At 34.9% G+C, this 20,926-nt stretch overlaps 2 long non-coding RNA genes across 2 annotated transcripts in view; both read left to right on the plus strand.

The window, feature by feature from the left end:
• The window catches only part of LOC127835313 (uncharacterized), a 32,532-nt gene extending 12,823 nt beyond the window's left edge, over positions 1–19,709 (plus strand). The window contains exons 5-9 of the long non-coding RNA XR_008028451.1: positions 12,279–12,404; positions 14,304–14,463; positions 14,765–14,851; positions 16,467–16,626; positions 19,084–19,709. This is a non-coding gene — a long non-coding RNA (uncharacterized LOC127835313). The remainder of the gene's footprint in view (positions 1–12,278; positions 12,405–14,303; positions 14,464–14,764; positions 14,852–16,466; positions 16,627–19,083) is intronic.
• Positions 4,441–9,045, plus strand: LOC127835314 (uncharacterized). Its single transcript, XR_008028452.1, has 5 exons — positions 4,441–4,603; positions 5,116–5,382; positions 5,779–5,815; positions 6,808–6,903; positions 7,601–9,045. It is a non-coding gene; the product is annotated as an uncharacterized LOC127835314 (long non-coding RNA).
• Positions 19,710–20,926: the final 1,217 nt, after the last annotated feature.

A 20,926-nucleotide genomic window follows, 5' to 3' on the forward strand; every position in this document is an offset into this window, starting at 1 on the left:
AAGTGATAAGTACTGCATTTCATATGTAAGACGAGATTAAATCTATATATCTATATAAATAATGTATTACCTGTATCTTCGTTTCCAAAGTATCTTATTCATTTAGATATGTATACAGGTTCATAAAGTTATATATTGCGATTGTTAAACTCTCAAACTATATATTTACATAAGCAACGTAACGGGGCCATGTTTAAGATCAGTTGATGACCGCTTCAAATCAACACATTTTTTTTATTTCCCTCAGGATGGAGATTGTTGAGACTGTAACAAATAAAATTATCAGAGAACGGATGGAGATTGTTGAGACTGTAACACACAAAATTATCAGAGAACGGATGGAGATTGTTGAGACTGTAACACACAAAATTATCAGAGAACGCAGCCCGTTACCAAAATATATATCTTGTTAATCATACTTCTAAATGTTATTGATGAGGAAAATGAAATAAATCTTAATATATTGTGCATTGTTTAATACACGGATTATTTCGAAAATAATTTAACACTTAGATAAGATATTATACGCTCATTGTTAACACTCCCATACAAGGCCTCCGAATGCAAACAAGAAGCGCGTGGCTCTGATAAATATTGTAGGAGCGTTTCCGCTATCGATAAAAATCGACCTAAGTTTTGTTTCCTAAGTTTCTAAGATATTAATGAAGAATCTGATATATTGATTCGACCTAAATATAATTAGGTCAAAAATGTGCAAAGTAGGCGCCAGCATATTGAATAAAATACATATATATACCAGGATATAGCCAAATAACGAAGAAAAGTCACTCAAATAATATAGGTTGTACAAACATGGTATCCATATAATCACCGTATCGGTGTCATGCATTACCTTCATGCAGCTCATAAGCTGATTGTAACTTTAGTTATGAATTTTTGTCTTCGCATTGTTGACGTTAATATGAGTGCTGGTATCAAATATGTCAATTGATTCATTGGCTTTGAAAACTCGTACGCAACATGTACATTGCAATAACGACATTCATATGTTGTTTGTACATATCTCCGTTGCTTTAAGTTGTTTTCCATACTATATTTTATAAGTAAAATTGATGTTCATTTAAATTTTGAGCTATGAAAAGTTTAGTTAATTTTAATGCTAATTCTAGTCGTATATCCAGTTTGAACTTATAATTTCAAGAGACATAAACATGTTGTGTGTTGTTTTCGCATCAAATGGGATAATTGTGCAGCGTTCATTTCGGGACATACGAATATGTTTAATGATTGTACCGAATGCTATTGGACGGGCAGATAAGATTCGTATCCTCTTCATTTACAGTATGACGGTAGCCTTGTAAATCTTTAGTCGTCATAGCCGCATTCCACAAAAAGTCAATGCATTTAGTTGGCATTGGTTTAAATAAACTTAAATGCAGTTTATTGGTGTGTGACTAACTGAACACATTTTTTAAAGAAAAGTATTCAAGTAAAAGTATTCGAAAAAATTAAAAAGTTAGTACTAACTGAAATCATGCTTAGAATTATTGCATAAATGAAGCACCCTCTATGCACATTTGATGCATATGCATATTTCAGCGATCGTTTGTTGGAGCATTATAAAAAACCTGTGTGTAAGTTTGTTAAGCGAACTAATTCAACATTTTCCAAGCGATAAGATTAAAACTTTAAGTATGTCATCAACAGAAAGTGACCATGTGCATTGTTGTATTTATCTCCAATGATCAAACGATCTATGACTTTTTTGTTCTTTAACATGTATGACAAAGCGACCAGGGGTATTATTTGTAGTTACGTTTCTGATTCAGCTTAAGTTATAGTTTGATCCTTAAAGGTACCGTCAACCACGAATAACGAAAAAAGAAAAGTTGTAAAATACTGTATTTTTTCACAATTATTAGTTTATATTGATAAAATATCACAACTGGTATATTTACTTGAAAAAAAGTTATTAAGTTTTCATGTTTTCATTATATTCGGTAATAAATTTTACTGGGTACATGTACCAGGTAACTACCAGTTAACGCCAGTAGATGGATCATCATTCTCACGTGGTAAACCCAGGAATGTAAATTTTGCATGCGTAGTGAATTGTATATATTATATATACATAATGATTAATCTACTTTCGTGATTTATAGTGTGTATATCGTTATGTCACCTATTTTCGCGATGTGCTTTCGATTTCACATCGCGAAATTCTATTACCGAATAAACTGAAAATATGAACTTTTTTCAAGTAATGTAATATACCAGTCGTGATATTTTAATCATTATAAACTTATAATTGTAAAACAAATACGTTTTTTTTACAACTTTTCTTTTCTTTGTCGTCGTGGTTGAGGGTACCTTTAAGATCAATAAGAGACAATTTGTGCTACGTTTCCTAGTTAATATTTTATAAACTGATTCTATTACAGAGATCAATATGGGAAGTTATTAAATCGACTTTATTCAGTGTAGATGTTTCCGTAAATAAATGAGCGATATAAATAGCTTCAGTGTATTTATGTCCCGAATAAAAGATCAATTAGCAAGTCAATATAAATAGCCTCATTGTATTTATGTCCCGAATAAAGGATATGAATAAGTTAGCTAGTGGATATAAATAGCTTCAGTGTATGTATGTCCCGAATAAAAGATATGGATAAATGAGCTAGTCGATATAAATAGCTTCAGTGTATTTATATCCGAATACAAGATATGGATAAATAAGCTAGTTGATATAAATAGCTTCAGTATATGGAGGCACACAATAAAAGATTTGGATAAATGAACTAGACGATATAAAAAATTGTATTGTACATTTCGTATGCTCATAAATTGCTTTGGCAACTGATATCGTAAATATTAAAAAAAATTTTTTATTTAAAATTGCACATGTGATCATTTGACTATATTTTTTGGCAAGCTAACCATAAAATCATTCACCCGTAACAATCGGGCTCTTTTGCACGTGGGGTAGGTGAGGTTTCATCTTTTTGCACGTGCACATTGAATTAATTTAAAAATTAATATGTCCCGTATAAAATTTCTGATGCGCAACCGCGCAATCGGCATTTCGCAGGCTACCTTCCCCACTTGCTGAAGATTCCGATCGTCACGGATGAATTATTTTATCGTAGTGAAATGATCACATTCTCAATTCTAAATCAAATTATTTGCTCATTACTAAGATGGTTAAGTTTGAAAAATTCTGCGTTCGAAAAGTCACCAACTGTATAACAACACTAATATAATTCCAATTAAATTTTAATTTCATCATTCTCGGTGGGTTTTTACACCGAAAAACACAATATTAATTAGGAAAACAATATAGCTCGTCTGAATATTCATGAGCCCAATGTTGCAAGCCGGTCGGTCCTTAAAACGTGTAAGTTCATGCTTTTTAATTTTCACATTATTTATTTTACGATGCACGATTTTGAGAATTTTTCTTTTTCAGTGATTTTTTTATTTGTTATGTTTGACATTTTAATGTTGGTCAATTTCAATTAAATTTACATGAAGTACTAGATATGTCTTGAATTAGTCCGATTCAAAAGTTCAACAAAATCCGTTCTAAAATAAGGAAGCTATATTAATTTGAACACGTGTTGCGTTCGAAAAGTCTCCAAGTGTACATATTTTAAGTAATATAAAAAAGTTTAAAATTGGGGCACTCAACCGACCCTATCCCCCTCCCCAAGACTGGGCGTTAAATACACGTGATATGTCGTATAAGTTTAAATCTATTTAATATAAACAGTACTTTTACATATCTCCATCAAACTTCTTTGAAAGTAAATGCTTCTTTATCAAGAACTAGTGAACAGATTTATTACTTCCCTCTATAGCGAATATAGTTTTTGGAATGGACCCGAAAACAAACAAACAATTTCAATTATTATCCTAATACATGTAAATAAATGAATCGATATATTAAAACGACATTTTAAGGGCCATTAAATGTGCGCGACATATAACAGGAATATATGCAGTTGTCCCCCCTGATATTTTGGGGTTGACTCAATTCATCGTATATTTCCAGCACACCTTAACAATTGTTTTCTGAATCGTTTAAACCGTTAACGTAGAGTCAATGGACTTTTTAAAATTGTTATTTGTGTATGATAACGTAATTAAACATCATAGGGATGTTGCTTCTACAACCTTATTGCCAATGAATGTTATAAAAAGTACGTTTCCTGATTTGTATTTAACCTCACGGGTTCGGCATCATTTCCTCTGATTTTTTACACTTTGTCGAATATTAAACACTCAAGCTTTATAACCCACGTGTGTACTTAAGTTAGAATAAAACATAAAATAAATAAACATTTCCCTATGCAAACATAAATTGATATACACTTGCAGGCCTGTAAACCAGGTACATTTGAGCTCGACCGGTTATTGGTTCAGTAGCTTACTCATGCCCAGGTCAGGGACATCTGGGTAATTTGAAGTGTTGACTGTATTGATAACATTATGGTTTGCGTGATAGTGTTAAATGTAATCTACTCCCCCACAAACCTTCACCGAAAAACCGATTTTAAAGACAATAAAACTTTATAAAGAAACACATATAAGCCACTACGCATTTCATTTCTTTCTTTTCTTTGGATTGCCGTCAATGATGCAGGTACATATAAACATTTAAATGTTTTCTTTTCTTTTTTTGTATAAATATAATTATTAGAAATGAGAACCTCTGACATAATTTACATTGACAGTAAAGATGAAATACAACTGTTTACGAATAGTAATGAAAATGAAATAAAAAGTAATACATATTTAACCTAGATTATTTTATGTGTGTATATGCTGTTTCGCTAAACATATTACATGATGTTAATGTCAGACGTAAATATTTTGTTTCACATACTCATATTAAATAACAAACAACAAAACAAAAAAACACAATGATATTGACACTTATGTGTAACATAAAGGCATGAGAGTTTTGCAATCAAACGAAGATCAATTTAACTCTTTTATAGCTATTACATTATTATACTTTAGACCACCTATAAAAGAATACGTATATATTTAAATCGATAAATTTTAGTTTAACAAACGTAAATTTACCTGCATTTTCTGCAATATCGATGCTATTGATATGCATTTCCTCTTATTACACTTTTAATCACACAGCGTTTCGGTAAGAAAACGATCCTGTATGGCCTAATTGTGGCAATGGCTCTGCTATCTTTAGCATGGGTTATTATCACCGTATATTGGTTGAGAGTACGAAGTGTCAACCAAGAACCCAAGCCCACACAACTGTGCACCGATTGCGAGTATCTCTCAACAATATATGACACGGAGAACATCAACAGACAGGTTGAGAAGCTCCGGACATCACACACCGCAAAATGTTGTGCAGGGATTGAAGAGATTCTAAATCTTGCATTGCAAAAGGTGAGCAATTAGGCTTATTACCTTTGTTTTGCTTATTTGACAAGATAGAAATGCAACATGAAAAAATAATTATTAACGACGTATTCGCACAACATATTCACATGTACCTGCCAACTAACATATTTCAATTGCTTTGTTTACCAAAGTATACTATACTCAAGCATGTTGTGCGTTAAAGTATGCGTTTCAAAATATAACTATGGCGACGTAAGTGAAATTTTTTATTACATGCATAAAGTTGAATACATTTTGCTATAACGCCACTCACTTTTTTATCATATCTAGTACATTTTTTATAAATTAATCAAATATGTACTTAACAAAAACTTTGCTTTAACGTTTTTCGCTAAAATTATTATAAGAAAGTATCAAACAATAAATATTACTATATTTTAGGAAACGAGGTAATTGTACTACAGCCGCCGCAGACATTGTGAGTAGTTATAACACATATTATATAAACGGTATCCAAGTAAGCAGGCTAAATGAGATCCATATAGGTCCCGTTCGTGCAAACCATATGGGTCCCATATGGGTTTTGCAGCCGGAAAGTATATGGGCCCCATATGGTCTGCGTCTTGTTCCTATGTACGTTGCATTTTGGAAACATGCGGCTCCTTTATAGTTTACAATACGGACTGTCCATATTCATTTTTTTTATTTATTCGGCATGCTACCTAAACAGTCATTTTCAAGATTTCCACATCAATTAAAACCAACATTTAAGCAAATGGTGGTTTAGGCTGGGATAATGCCCATTCATTTTTTGACATCTGTCTGCCTCTCGCCGTCTCGTGATCACGGCTTCTCGTCCATGTCCTTCATTGTTTGCCTATACCTCCAAACATAATCTAAAAAACAAAATTAAAACCAAATATCTTTACTATTTACGCATGATGTGTCTACCTCGTCTTGCCAACATATTCCAACATAGTTTCATACATTTGCACAAAATTCAAACTGACCCTCGCAAAATGTCAAACACAACTTTATACTATCAAATAAAACATGTTATCAACTGTTCTTTAAACATTCTTATGAAATATTAACGTTTGACTGAATGAAGAAAACAAACTATTAAATAATGTAATACGCTTCAATTCATTTTTTCCAAACAGTTCTGCGATATGATATAATTAACGGAAGGTATCTGGGCATGCGAATAAGGACATGTCCCTGACAGACCATATGCGTTCAGTATCGGCAAGCCCTTAATGGCACGTCTATATGGAACCCATATGCGCATTTTTTGCTGGGATTAACTTACGAAATTCGAATACGTGTTTGTAATCACGCTGGTTTGACAGGAACACCATTAAGTGCAAAGCCTAATTTATTAGCTTTAACCCTTTTTAAAACTCATGTACGATTTTCAATATGTATTTAAATGAATCATACCATCACCTGCACATATTTTTTCTGCAGCAGTGACAGAGGCTGTTTATAATCTGTGTGATTCATACAAAGATCAGAAACCTTTTGTGAAGGCGGTGGGAGTTTTAGAAGTCAAACGGATTGGAGGTACGATTGATATTATTACATGTCATTACTTACAATATGAAGCTGTAATAAGTTTGCTTAATGTGGGAGAAAACAGTCAGCGAATAAGCTCTTGACCTACTCAGTGTCCATGCTCGCCATTCACACTCGAACGTTTCGCCTCTGATCGATCTGTACACACCATTCATTGCGCCATGGCTGATTAAACCTTCTTATCTGCATTGGTTACTTCCCGAATGACATCTTTTCTGTTGCGACCGTTTCTTGTTTGGATGTGAGAATCAACCATACAGCCATGCAAGATATATGTTTCATTCCACCTACATTTAAACCACTCTTTGCAATAGTCAGTAGATAAACTGAACGTTTCAATTTGTGAAAGGTACAACTTGTTTGGAAATTGATTTTGAAGTACTACGCGTGTATTTGTTTTCCATTAAATGTTTTAATATCTAGAAAAATGTTGAATATTTGAGCTTAGAATTTGGTTAATATTTTTTGCAATTCATTTAAGAATTGTGGGGGTATCGTTTTAACATTTGTTGCTTTAAAATTAAGAACTGTCGTAACAGAACATTGACATCATTACGCAACAAGCGAATAAACAAAATTGAGGCCATGAATATAAAGTGTATTTGCATGCTTGATAATTTGCACAAGGGGTATGAAAAACGGATCACCTGAGCGAACAGTGATATCACAATTATACTATTTACAGAACTGTTCAAGCTGCTGTGGAACGAACATGGAGCGACGATAGAAGGGCCAAGTACGCAGCACATAACGCATATAACTGATGAGGGGGAAATCTTCATACGAAGTGCGGGTCATTATCGTGTGCTTAGCAAACTAGTCATTACAACGAATAACTCTAGTCAGGGTGACGCAATATTTAGTCATTACATATATGTCTTGTCCCACAAGATTGGCACACGTAGATTGCTCGGCGAAACCAGGATGTCGTTAGAAGGCCAAACCCAAACCAACAGTATTTTTTCTGCTGTCTTTCAACTTGATCTACATGACCGCGTCTATGTGATTGTATCACACCAGGAATATATTGACGTGTCTAGTCATGAGAATATCTTTTCCGTATACCATTTCTAAAGCAGATGCATTTGTTGGTTTAGTGTATGTTCTTAAATGCATTGAAACGTTCATGTAAAACACATGTTTATGCTTATGAACAAGATGAATCACAAGGTTTATAATACAGTATATTTAAACTATTTTAAACTTGCACTTAAGTGATGTTTTTTTTGCACATTTTGATGAACGTAGATATTTTTAATTATTGTTGCATTGGTAATTTATCATATATATGGACAAGATGAATCACAAGGTTTATAATACAGTATATTTGAACTATTTTAAACGTGCACCTAAGTGATGGTTTTTGCACATTTTGATAAACGTAGATATTTGTAATTATTGTTGCATTGGTATTTATCATTTATGATACTTTATTGCTTTTTGTCGCCAAAAACCTAACTTTCCTTTATAGTCATAATTTTGTTTGAGGTACTTCTTTTGTCCGCTACGTTAGGTTTTAGGCGACAAAGGGTGTGTTATTTAATCCATCCGTGAACGTTGATTTTTTTTGTAATCTCTAATATTAGATTGATATTATTTGTTCTTTTATTCTTTTGTTTCATGTAAAACGATCATTCTTGTTGAACTTGTAAACGTATCAAATGCCTTTTGTATTCGATCCATACTCATAAACAGGGGTACACTATGTACGTGTATCGGTACCAAGAAGTGGTCACAATGGCGATGGCTGTATTCAGAAAAGAATCAGTGATCACAACACTGCCGGATTATACAACACACGGTCTCAATACTATGTGTGTGTATTATTCTAGATGTATCGAATTATAATTAAATGTTCACTATGGGCTTAAATATCATTTTTGGCAATAGTATAACACATATTTACATATACTTTAAAGTGTATACAGTCTAACCTGTCAATAAAGACCATTCAAGGGATTTGGTCGATGTGGTATTTGTTCACAGGTGGTCTTCATTCCCAGGGTCGATTGAAACTTTGCAAAATATGCTAGTAGTTTTTTTTACATGTACCTTATTTATGAATGTGCTCTTTTGTATAAATGTTTGAATACTTGTACATGTATAATGAAATAAAGGATTGATAAAACAGTTTTGTTTTTATATTTATTGTTTCCATTCGCTTATGTTTTTATTATTTATTTCATTAATCATATACATGTATAAATAACTATTGACATACACGTATATATACATGTAATTCAGAATGTTTTGGATTTGATTTTTGCCTACACCAAGATCACTAGCCACCTGTCTACAACTGCGTCCTTTAACTATTAAAATAATGACCTTAACGCGTTCTTCCAACGTCAAGAACTTACGCTTGGAAGCCATGATGGTTAACATGAACTGAAAATTTACTTATCTATAATCTATGCACGACTTTTTACGGAGAATTTTAAGAAGGGAATGACTATCAAAATGTTTGTATTTAAGGCATCGTAATTGATATGAAACCGTTAATTTCCGCAATAAGTTGATGAAAGCCCCAAACCTGTCTTTGATATTTTCGGCAATTAGTACATTAATCGCGAGTCACTTAAAATACAAAGGCAATTTTTTACACTTTTGACAAACAGTCAAACGCATAAAAGAAGCAGGCGAATACCAATTAGCAATGCGTGTAAAATTAACAAACAACTGCTATCGAGTGCAATAAACTGTCACTTGCCAATATCTCCATAGCGACCGACGTGTCCACTGGTAAGATGTGTATCACGTGACTTCACAGCGTCATGGCGGCTATTTTGTTTTTTTAAAGTTGCGAAATCGTTGATTTCTATGATTGCAGTGGTCGTTGTAAGCTATCAAAAAGGACTTTTGGGAATGTAAAAGGGCGGTCTTTGATGCATTCATTCTTCATGAAGCTTTTATTATAGCTAATACCTTAATCAAGATATGCTTGTGTTAAGTAATGTACTATGAAACATGTTTCTAAATATTTACAATGGCTATTTCATTCTATAGTCAGAACCTACTTCTAGTGGGGAATATTTATCACAATATGAATCTAAAAGCTGGTTATTTTAGAATAATTTTGAAATATTGCATACTTTAACCTCCAGATTGTTTTGTCCCTAGAATTCAGACAGTTTGTACGTAGGGCGTGGGCTCTTCGTTTGAGTCACATACATGTAATTGATCGAAAGGCTCGGTATTGTTTTTCAGTGACATTTTGACATTAATTTGCATGAATCTCAATAATGAACTTAATTCATGTCTTTATTTCATCTGTATTTATTACTATTGTTTACTTTTTGAGCCTTTTACTATTTAAAAATGTAAAGTGTGTTGCTTTTCCATGCAAACAATTTTGGACCGACACTGCTATCTGCCTTCGCCTTCAGCCCCGTCAGGCAGATCTACTCAGAATAATACTACTTTGCCTTATTTTTCCTGTTTGGATATCTTGCTGAGTTCAAGTTAAATCAAGTATTCAGCTGAAAACACAAACATGATAGTAATATTATGCTTTCTTTCCTGGAACGACGTTGTTGTGATAGACCGTGCGTGAAAAACAGGAGGGAATCTGTATTTAAGTGACCTCAATATTATGCGTAAACCTAAGTGTGCATTTTTAGGTGGTGTCGAAATTGGTCTTTAGCTCTGCCCCAAACCTGTCTTTGATATTTTCGGCAATTAGTACATTAATCGCGAGTCACTTAAAATACAAAGGCAATTTTTTACACTTTTGACAAACAGTCAAACGCATAAAAGAAGCAGGCGAATACCAATTAGCAATGCGTGTAAAATTAACAAACAACTGCTATCGAGTGCAATAAACTGTCACTTGCCAATATCTCCATAGCGACCGACGTGTCCACTGGTAAGATGTGTATCACGTGACTTCACAGCGTCATGGCGGCTATTTTGTTTTTTTAAAGTTGCGAAATCGTTGATTTCTATGATTGCAGTGGTCGTTGTAAGCTATCAAAAAGGACTTTTGGGAATGTAAAAGGGCGGTCTTTGGTCTTTGTTCGCAGGTGGGCTTTATTCGCAGGTTCAATATATAGTGAAATCGTTCGGGAGGAAATCGGTGTGGTCGTTATTGCCTGTTGGTTGCTATTAACAGGCGGTCGCTCGGGCAGGTTGGACTGTAATGCTTATTATATTATATTTTTGCGGTTATTAGGATTTTAGAATGTGCGTGTGCGTGAGATGATTTTGAATGAGTCTAAATAAATACATTAACGGCTGTGCCTCTATAACATTTTAATTTTTTTGAACTATTCGTTTATTTTTTTGGAACTATAGTTTTCTTTTTGTATTTTTTAATTGAATACTATGTTCTGAAATAGTATAAATTATTGGAGAAACGCTTCCCTAAATTGTTTGTCAGAAGACTTTACCGGGACTAATTTTTTAAGTTTCGATATCACTGGAATTGTTTTATGATAACGTCTTTTGTACAACAGTAAGTACATGTCATCCATTCATGAAATAAAATCATTTTAAAGCGGTGAAGATAATACCGTTTTTTTAGAACTGCTCATTATTTCCGAGAATCACATAAACGAAAAAACAACACAATTTCAGTGGTGTTCATCAAATGTAAGTACCAATCAATGTCTGGAGGGTATAGTTTTAACCAACCAAGCATTTGATCTGGTCATGTGGGCACATACTTTTAAAATCCAGAGTATCCGAATTTCACTTCTCATTTTGTATGCCTTCTTTACGATTTAATATCGGTGTTTCAACCAATAGAGTCCATCAAGATACACACTAATTCTTTAACGAAGGTGCACTCATCTCTGAATTTAAGCTACATAAGCTGGTTCAATCGTTCCTCCTTAAAGCTACATAACGTCATCAGTGACAGGTTTTCAGGGAAACACGATAACTTTTACTTTACTCCAACCCGTCTTAAGATTGTCCTCTTTGCGTCGCCAAGTAAGGATTGGAAACCGACGGGCTTGGGTTGAACAGTATAATTCACAACTTCTAAACCTATCGTTGTGACTACAAAACATGATCTCCTACTTAAAGGTCAGAAGAAAATGTGGCCAATCTGTACATTTCTGAACGGCTAAAATTTATAAACCGGTCTTCATATACTTTCTATATTATAATTGGTATTATTTATTCAAAATACACATGTCCACATGTTTATCACGTATACAATTGATGCTGTGTTAATACGCGTTACCCTTCACGCGAAAATTTGCAGTCAATATATATTCAGTGCTGAACAAATCATCGTTGCCGGTTTTTGTAACACTCACGGACACGTGGTAGATACACTCCAGTTTTAATACGTTTTAATACAACATTAATTGTACTGAACGTTTAATGCCGATTAAGAAGAGTCATTTTTGTTTTAGCATATTTTCCAATTGAACCGCTCAAACAGTAAAGCACGTCGATGAAGTGGGGGAATGGCATCGAAGGGCCAGAAGTCGTCACATTGGGTTTAAACCTTAGTCGGCATTCAACCGTGTGCATGACAGGTAGGCGGAAAAAGGATTTTTAAGAGTTTATCTTGTTTTCAAATAAGGCTGCGTACACCTTAACAAAAACATTTGTTGAGCAACATAACGTTCAACTGTGTATTTAAGGATTTGGGCGGATATAAAATATGATGCATTCATTCTTCATGAAGCTTTTATTATAGCTAATACCTTAATCAAGATATGCTTGTGTTAAGTAATGTACTATGAAACATGTTTCTAAATATTTACAATGGCTATTTCATTCTATAGTCAGAACCTACTTCTAGTGGGGAATATTTATCACAATATGAATCTAAAAGCTGGTTATTTTAGAATAATTTTGAAATATTGCATACTTTAACCTCCAGATTGTTTTGTCCCTAGAATTCAGACAGTTTGTACGTAGGGCGTGGGCTCTTCGTTTGAGTCACATACATGTAATTGATCGAAAGGCTCGGTATTGTTTTTCAGTGACATTTTGACATTAATTTGCATGAATCTCAATAATGAACTTAATTCATGTCTTTATTTCATCTGTATTTATTACTATTGTTTACTTTTTGAGCCTTTTACTATTTAAAAATGTAAAGTGTGTTGCTTTTCCATGCAAACAATTTTGGACCGACACTGCTATCTGCCTTCGCCTTCAGCCCCGTCAGGCAGATCTACTCAGAATAATACTACTTTGCCTTATTTTTCCTGTTTGGATATCTTGCTGAGTTCAAGTTAAATCAAGTATTCAGCTGAAAACACAAACATGATAGTAATATTATGCTTTCTTTCCTGGAACGACGTTGTTGTGATAGACCGTGCGTGAAAAACAGGAGGGAATCTGTATTTAAGTGACCTCAATATTATGCGTAAACCTAAGTGTGCATTTTTAGGTGGTGTCGAAATTGGTCTTTAGCTCTGCCTGAACTACTGTCCAATTGATTTACAAGTCCGGCTGAAGTGATAGGCCATCAAAAACTGCACAGTATGACTGATTCGGAGACGGCCCTCAACACTCGCCCAGTCGTGTCGAGAGGATCGGTGTCTTTGCCGGTTATTACGCCGTTATTTTCAATGAAATCTATTGTAAAATAATTATTTTGAGTTTCGTCGTTTAGATTTTTTTCAAATGCAATTTTTTTGTAAGCTTATGAAACCACCTTTCCAGTCATGTATAGTGATATATTTGCTTATTGCTAAGTCATGGTGAAAATTGATATCAAAGATTGCGAATTCTATATAAAACAAAGAAGGACATTAATTGGGGGTTGTGTAACCTTAAAAGAACTGCCAACCAAGTTATTCGTCTGCCAGAATGTTGACAATTGACCATCAAAAACTCTCTGTATTGCAAAACATAACTGCCAGATGTCATTTTGACCCAATTAAGGGCTGTTTGAAATTGGGCTGTTGCACTTGGGGTCCTTAGGCGGGTAAATGCTTGAAAATCACACCGAAACCTGATCCGGAGACATATTCTAAGACTACGTAAACACTCGGTATTGTTTTTCAGTGACATTTTGACATTAATTTGCATCAATCTCAATAATGAACCTAATTCATGTCTTTATTATATCTGTATTTGTTACTATTGTTTTGCTTTTTGAGCCTTTTACTATTAAAAATGTAAAATGTGTTGCTTTTCCATGCAAGCAATTTTGGAACGACACTGCTATCTGCCTTCGCCTTAAACCCCGTCAGGCAGATCTACTCAGAATAACACTACTTTGCCTTATTTTTCCTGTTTGGATATCTTGCTGAGTTCAAGTTAAATCAAGTATTCAGCTGAAAACACAATAATAATAATAATATTATGCTTTCTTTCCTGGAACGATGTTGTTGTGATAGACCGTGCGTGAAAAACAGCAGGGAATCTGTATTAAAGTGACCTCAATATTATGCGTAAACCTAAGTGTGCATTTTTAGGTGGTGTCGAAATTGGTCTATAGCTCTGCCTGAACTGCTGTCCAATTGGTTTACAAGTCCGGCTGAAGTGACAGGCCATCAAAAACTGCACAGTATGACTGATTCGGATACGGCCCTCAACACTCGCCCAGTCGTGTCGAGAGGATCGGTGTCTTTGCCGGTTAGTACGCCGTTATTTTCAATGAAATCTATTGTAAAATGATTTCTTTGATATCCAGGCACACGTTTGTCACCAAAATTAGTTAAACATTTTTTAAAACAATTACTGCAGCTCTGAAACCACATTTTGTGGCGATAACTTTGCCATTGTGTCCGACAATGTAATGCCGGCGTGGTGACTTATCCATTTGCAGCAAATAAAGCAACACAGACTATTGAAAGCTTACTCTAATTGTATCTCACTTACATTAGTTGGCACCGTAAGGGGTAAATGTGAACAAAAATCATTTTTGTTTTCGCAGATTACACGGAATTGAGCACCCGGGCCAGACTGACACTTTCCGGAGCCTGTCCGAGACGGAACTCGAGCCAAGGAATCATAGGTCCAGGTGTGACCGAAAACTTAAAGCTCATGTCTGACGATGACATTTATTTTTTGAGTCAGGAAGTAAAGTGTGTTGTTTTTCCATGCAAGCAAGCCCTTTTGTTGGGTTAAATGACATCAGAAATGCTGCTTCTACATGAATTTTACATAAAATGTGCCAAAAAAATCAAAAAAGTTTGTTCGAATCTTGTTCAAAACCTGCTTTGATGCACATAATTTGCCATTGATGATTTTTGTCACTTATTAAGTCATATGTTACATCTGCTTTGCTATTAGAATCGAAAGTGATGCCTTGTATGGAGTCTAAGTGCTGCATGTATGATGTAACCAAGGTCGGCTTTTCTACCTTAATTCTTGACGCGAAACGCTGTTACGCGTGACGCTTTCAACGCTAACTTTAATGAATAAATCTGTGTCTCATGGTATTGGAACTTTGTGATCTTTTTTAAAACAGATTGTACCTATGGAAAAAGTGCCTTTAATTCAAATTTGAAGGGGTTGGGTTCCCTTATAGGTTACATAACCCTAAACGGAAGTGGAATTTGGGGGGTTGCAGTCAGTTTGCTACTAAGCACATATGATGCAGGTTCTGGTGCATAAGATTTTAAAAATGTATTTGAAATGATAAGTTTTGGTATCAGTTTAAAGGTACATGTGTAATTTACAGGGCAAAAGGCCTGATTTGTGCATTTCTTTGTATGTTGATGGTTGCCAGCCTCAATAGTAGGGCATGGTTTTTGCCTTCAAATGGCAGTGCCGATAGCTGTCAAAACCGGTGCATATGTTCTAAGGTAATTATTTTGAGTTTCGTCGAATAGAATTTTTTCAAATGCAATTTTTTTGTAAGCTTATGAAACCACCTTTCCAGTCATGTATAGTGATATATTTGCTTATGGTCATGGTGAAATTTGAGATCAAAGATTGCGAATTCTATATAAAACAAAGAAGGAAATTACTTGGGGTTGTGTAACCTTAAAAGAACTGCCGATCAAGTTATTCGTCTGCCAGAATGTTGACAATTGACCATCAAAAACTCTCTGTATTGCAAAACATAACTGCCAGATGTCATTTGGACCCAATTAAGGGCTGTTTGCAATTGGGCTGTTGCACTTGGGGTCCTAAGGGGGGTAAATGCTGGAAAATCACACCGAAACCTGATCCGGAGACATATTCTAAGACTACGTAAACACTCGGTATTGTTTTTCAGTGACATTTTGACATTAATTTGCATCAATCTCAATAATGAACCTAATTCATGTCTTTATTTCATCTGTATTTGTTACTATTGTTTTGCTTTTTGAGCCTTTTACTATTAAAAATGTAAAATGTGTTGCTTTTCCATGCAAGCAATTTTGGACCGACACTGCTATCTGCCTTCGCCTTCAACCCCGTCAGGCAGATCTACTCAGAATAACACTACTTTGCCTTATTTTTCCTGTTTGGATATCTTGCTGAGTTCAAGTTAAATCAAGTATTCAGCTGAAAACACAAAAATGATAATAATATTATGCTTTCTTTCCTGGAACGATGTTGTTGTGATAGACCGTGCGTAAAAAACAGCAGGGAATCTGTATTTAAGTGACCTCAATATTATGCGTAAACCTAAGTGTGCATTTTAGGTGGTGTCGAAATTGGTCTATAGCTCTGCCTGAACTGCGTTCCAATTGGTTTACAAGTCCGGCTGAAGTGACAGGCCATCAAAAACTGCACAGTATGACTGATTCGGAGACGGCCCTCACCATTCGCCCAGTCGTGTCGAGAGGATCGGTGTCTTTGCCGGTTATTACGCCGTTATTTTCAATGAAATCTATTGTAAAATGATTTCTTTCATATCCTGGCACACGTTTGTGACAAAAATTAGTTAAACATTTTTTTAACAATTACTGCAGCTCTGAAACCACATTTTGTGGCGATAACTTTGCCATTGTGCCCGACAATGTGATGCCGGCGTGGTGACTTATCCATTTGCAGCAAATAAAGCAACACAGACTATTGAAAGCTTACTCTAATTGTATCTCACTTACATTAGTTTGCACCGTAATGGGTAAATGTGGACAAAAATCATTTTTGTTTTCTCAGATTACACGGAATTGAGCACCCGGGCCAGACTGACACTTTCCGGAGCCTGTCCATGACGGAACTCGAGCCGAGGAATCATAGGTCCAGGTGTGACTGAACACTTAAACCTCATGTCTGACGATGACTTTTTTTTTGAGTCAGGAAGTAAAGTGTGTTGTTTTTCCATGCAAGCTAGCCCTTTTGTTGGGTCAAATGACATCAGAAATGCTGCTTCTACATGGATTTTACCTAAAATGAGCCAAAAAATAAAAAAAAGTTTGTTCGAATCTTGTTCAAAACCTGCTTTGATGCACATATAATGCAATTGATCATTTTTTCACTTATTAAGTCAAATGTTACATCTGCTTTGCTATTAGAATCGAAAGTGATGCCTTGTATGGAGTCTAAGTGCTGCATGTATGATGTAACCAAGGTCGGCTTTTCTACCTTAATTCTTGACGCGAAACGCTGTTACGCGTGACGCTTTCAACGCTAACTTTAATGTATAAATCTGTGTGTCATGGTACTGGAACTTTGTGATCTATTTTAAAACAGATTACACCTATGGAAAAAGTGCCTTTAATTCAAATTTGAAGGGGTTGGGTTCCCTTATAGGTTACATAACCCTAAACGGAAGTGGAATTTGGGTGGTTGCAGTCAGTTTGCTACTAAGCACATATGATACAGGTCCTGGTGCATAATATTTTAAAAATGTATTTGAAATGATAAGTTTTGGTATCAGTGTAAAGGTACATGTGCAATTCACATTGCAAAAGGCCTGATTTGTGCATTTGTATGTTGATGGTTGCCAGCCTCAATAGCAGGGCATGGTTTTTGCCTTCAAATGGCAGTGCAGGGAGCTGTCAAAACCGGTGCATATGTTTTAAGGTAATTATTTTGAGTTTCGTCGTATAGAATTTTTTCTAATACAATTTTTTGTAAGCTTATGAAACCACCTTTCCAGTCATGTATAGTGATATATTTGCTTATTGCTCGGTCATGGTGAAATTTGAGATCAAAGATTGCAAATTCTATAAAAAACAAAGAAGAAAATTAATTGGGGTTGTGTAACCTTAAAAGAACTGCCCACCAAGTTATTCGTCTGCCAGAATGTTGACAATTGACCATCAAAAACTCTCTGTATTGCAAAACATAACTGCCAGATGTCATTTGGACCCAATTAAGGGCTGTTTGCAATTGGGCTGTTGCACTTGGGGTCCTAAGGGGGGTAAATGCTGGAAAATCACACCGAAACCTGATCCGGAGACATATTCTAAGACTACGTAAACACTCGGTATTGTTTTTCAGTGACATTTTGACATAAATTTGCATCAATCTCAATAATGAACCTAATTTATGTCTTTATTTCATCTGTATTTGTTACTATTGTTTTGCTTTTTGAGCCTTTTACTATTAAAAATGTAAAATGTGTTGCTTTTCCATGCAGCAATTTTGGACCGACACTGCTATCTGCCTTCGCCTTCAACCCCGTCAGGCATATCTACTCAGAATAACACTTCTTCGCCTTATTTTTCCTGTTTGGATATCTTGCTGAGTTTAAGTTAAATCAAGTATTCAGCTGAAAACACAAAAATGATAATAATATTATGCTTTCTTTCCTGGAACGATGTTGTTGTGATAGACCGTGCGTGAAAAACAGCAGGGAATCTGTATTAAAGTGACCTCAATATTATGCGTAAACCTAAGTGTGCATTTTTAGGGGTGTCGAAATTGGTCTATAGCTCTGCCTGAACTGCTGTCCAATTGGTTTACAAGTCCGGCTGAAGTGACAGGCCATCAAAAACTGAACAGTATGACTGATTCGGAGACGGCCCTCAACACTCGCCCAGTCGTGTCGAGAGGATCGGTGTCTTTGCCGGTTATTACGCCGTTATTTTCAATGAAATCTATTGTAAAATGATTTTTTTGCTATCCTGGCACACGTTTGCCACCAAAATTAGTTAATTTTTTTTTAACAATTACTGCAGCTCTGAAACCACATTTTGTGGCGATAACTTTGCCATTGTGCCCGACAATGTGATGCCGGCGTGGTGACTTATCCATTTGCAGCAAATAAAGCAACACAGACTATTGAAAGCTTACTCTAATTGTATCTCACTTACATTAGTTTGCACCGTAATGGGTAAATGTGAACAAAAATCATTTTTGTTTTCTCAGATTACACGGAATTGAGCACCCGGGCCAGACTGACACTTTCCGGAGCCTGTCCGAGACGGAACTCGAGCCGAGGAATCATAGGTCCAGGTGTGACAGAAAACTTAAAGCTCATGTCTGACGATGACTTTTTTTGAGTCAGGAAGTAAGGTATGTTTTTTTTCCATGCAAGCAAGCCCTTTTGTTGGGTCAAATGACATCAGAAATGCTGCTTCTACATGGATTTTACCTAAAATGTGCCAAAAAATAAAAAAAAAAGTTTGTTTGAATCTTGTTCAAAACTTGCTATGATGCACATATAATGCCATTGATGATTTTTTTTTCACTTATTAAGTCATATGTTACATCTGATTTGCTATTAGAATCGAAAGTGATGCCCTGTATGGAGTCTAAGTGCTGCATGTATGATGTAACCAATGTCGGCCTTTCTACCTTAATTCTTGACGCGAAACGCTTGTTACGCGTGACGCTTTCAACACTAACTGTAATGAATAAATCTGTGTGTCATGGTACTGGAACTTTGTGATCTTTGTTAAAACAGATTATACCTATGGAAAAAGTGCCTTTAATTCAAATTTGAAGGTGTTGGGTTCCCTTATAGGTTACATAACCCTAAACGGAAGTGGAATTTGGGGGGTTGCAGTCAGTTTGCTACTAAGCACATATGATGCAGGTCCTGGTGCATAATATTTTAAAAATGTATTTGAAATGATAAGTTTTTGTATCAGTTTAAAGGTACATGTGTAACTGTAACTGTAATGAATAAATTTGTGTGTCATGGTACTGGAACTTTGTGATCTTTTTTAAAACAGATTATACCTATGGAAAAAGTGCCTTTAATTCAAATTTGAAGGTGTTGGGTTCCCTTATAGGTTACATAACCCTAAATGGAAGTGGAATTTGGGGGGTTGCAGTCAGTTTGCTACTAAGCACATATGATGCAGGTCCTGGTGCATAAGATTTTAAAAATGTATTTGATAAGTTTTGTATCAGTTTAAAGGTACATGTGTAATTCACAGGACAAAAAGCCTGATTCGTGCATTGTATGTGTGTGTGAAAGTGAAGAAAACATAACTGTTGCATGTAATTTATATCTGTGATGTTAACTGTTTTCTAAGCATTGGTTTATCATATGTATTACATAGAGAATATTTATTTCTAGTGTAAAGTGTTAATTTTATTTGAGCAACTAGAACACATCCTGTTAATAAGTTTATGTGTGAACATGATTTACCTTCAGGTTATTCTATATGTTTCCTATATGATATTTATGTGTATGGTTTTGTGTAATTTCAATGCTTTAAAAGTCTTTATCCAATCTACAGGGAATTGTTTAACCCTACAGTTCTTCATCATGAACATTTTCGTATGAACACTATTATTAAATTGAATACAATATTATTGAAAGAAACTGCATGAAAACTACTTTTGGACTCAAATCGTACATCAAATCATTTCTGTCGTCAGTTGTCAAAACACCTATATACTGTTTGATTCCAATAATGTCGCTTTAATGGAATTACTATTTATATATATATTTGATTCTTAATATTAAATCAACTAAACTTGTTTTATTAGTAGTACAATTTTGCAGTAGCCCCCCATTAATAGTTTTATTATTACTTTACAGTACCGCCCCTGGATTTTTTTCACGCCATTGTATCTTCGCCTGTCAATTACGTCATAACTCTTTCTCTGTTCCTGGGTACATGTAAGCTACATGCATAGGTCATTGGGTGTATAACGTTCAATTTTATTTATATTTTCTCTCTGATAGGCGTTTCTTTTTTTATTTAATTATTATCAATTTAATTGTTTGCAGTCACATAAACAACCAAGCAATGTA

Source organism: Dreissena polymorpha, chromosome 6, assembly GCF_020536995.1.
Source record: "Dreissena polymorpha isolate Duluth1 chromosome 6, UMN_Dpol_1.0, whole genome shotgun sequence".
NCBI lineage: Eukaryota > Metazoa > Mollusca > Bivalvia > Myida > Dreissenidae > Dreissena > Dreissena polymorpha.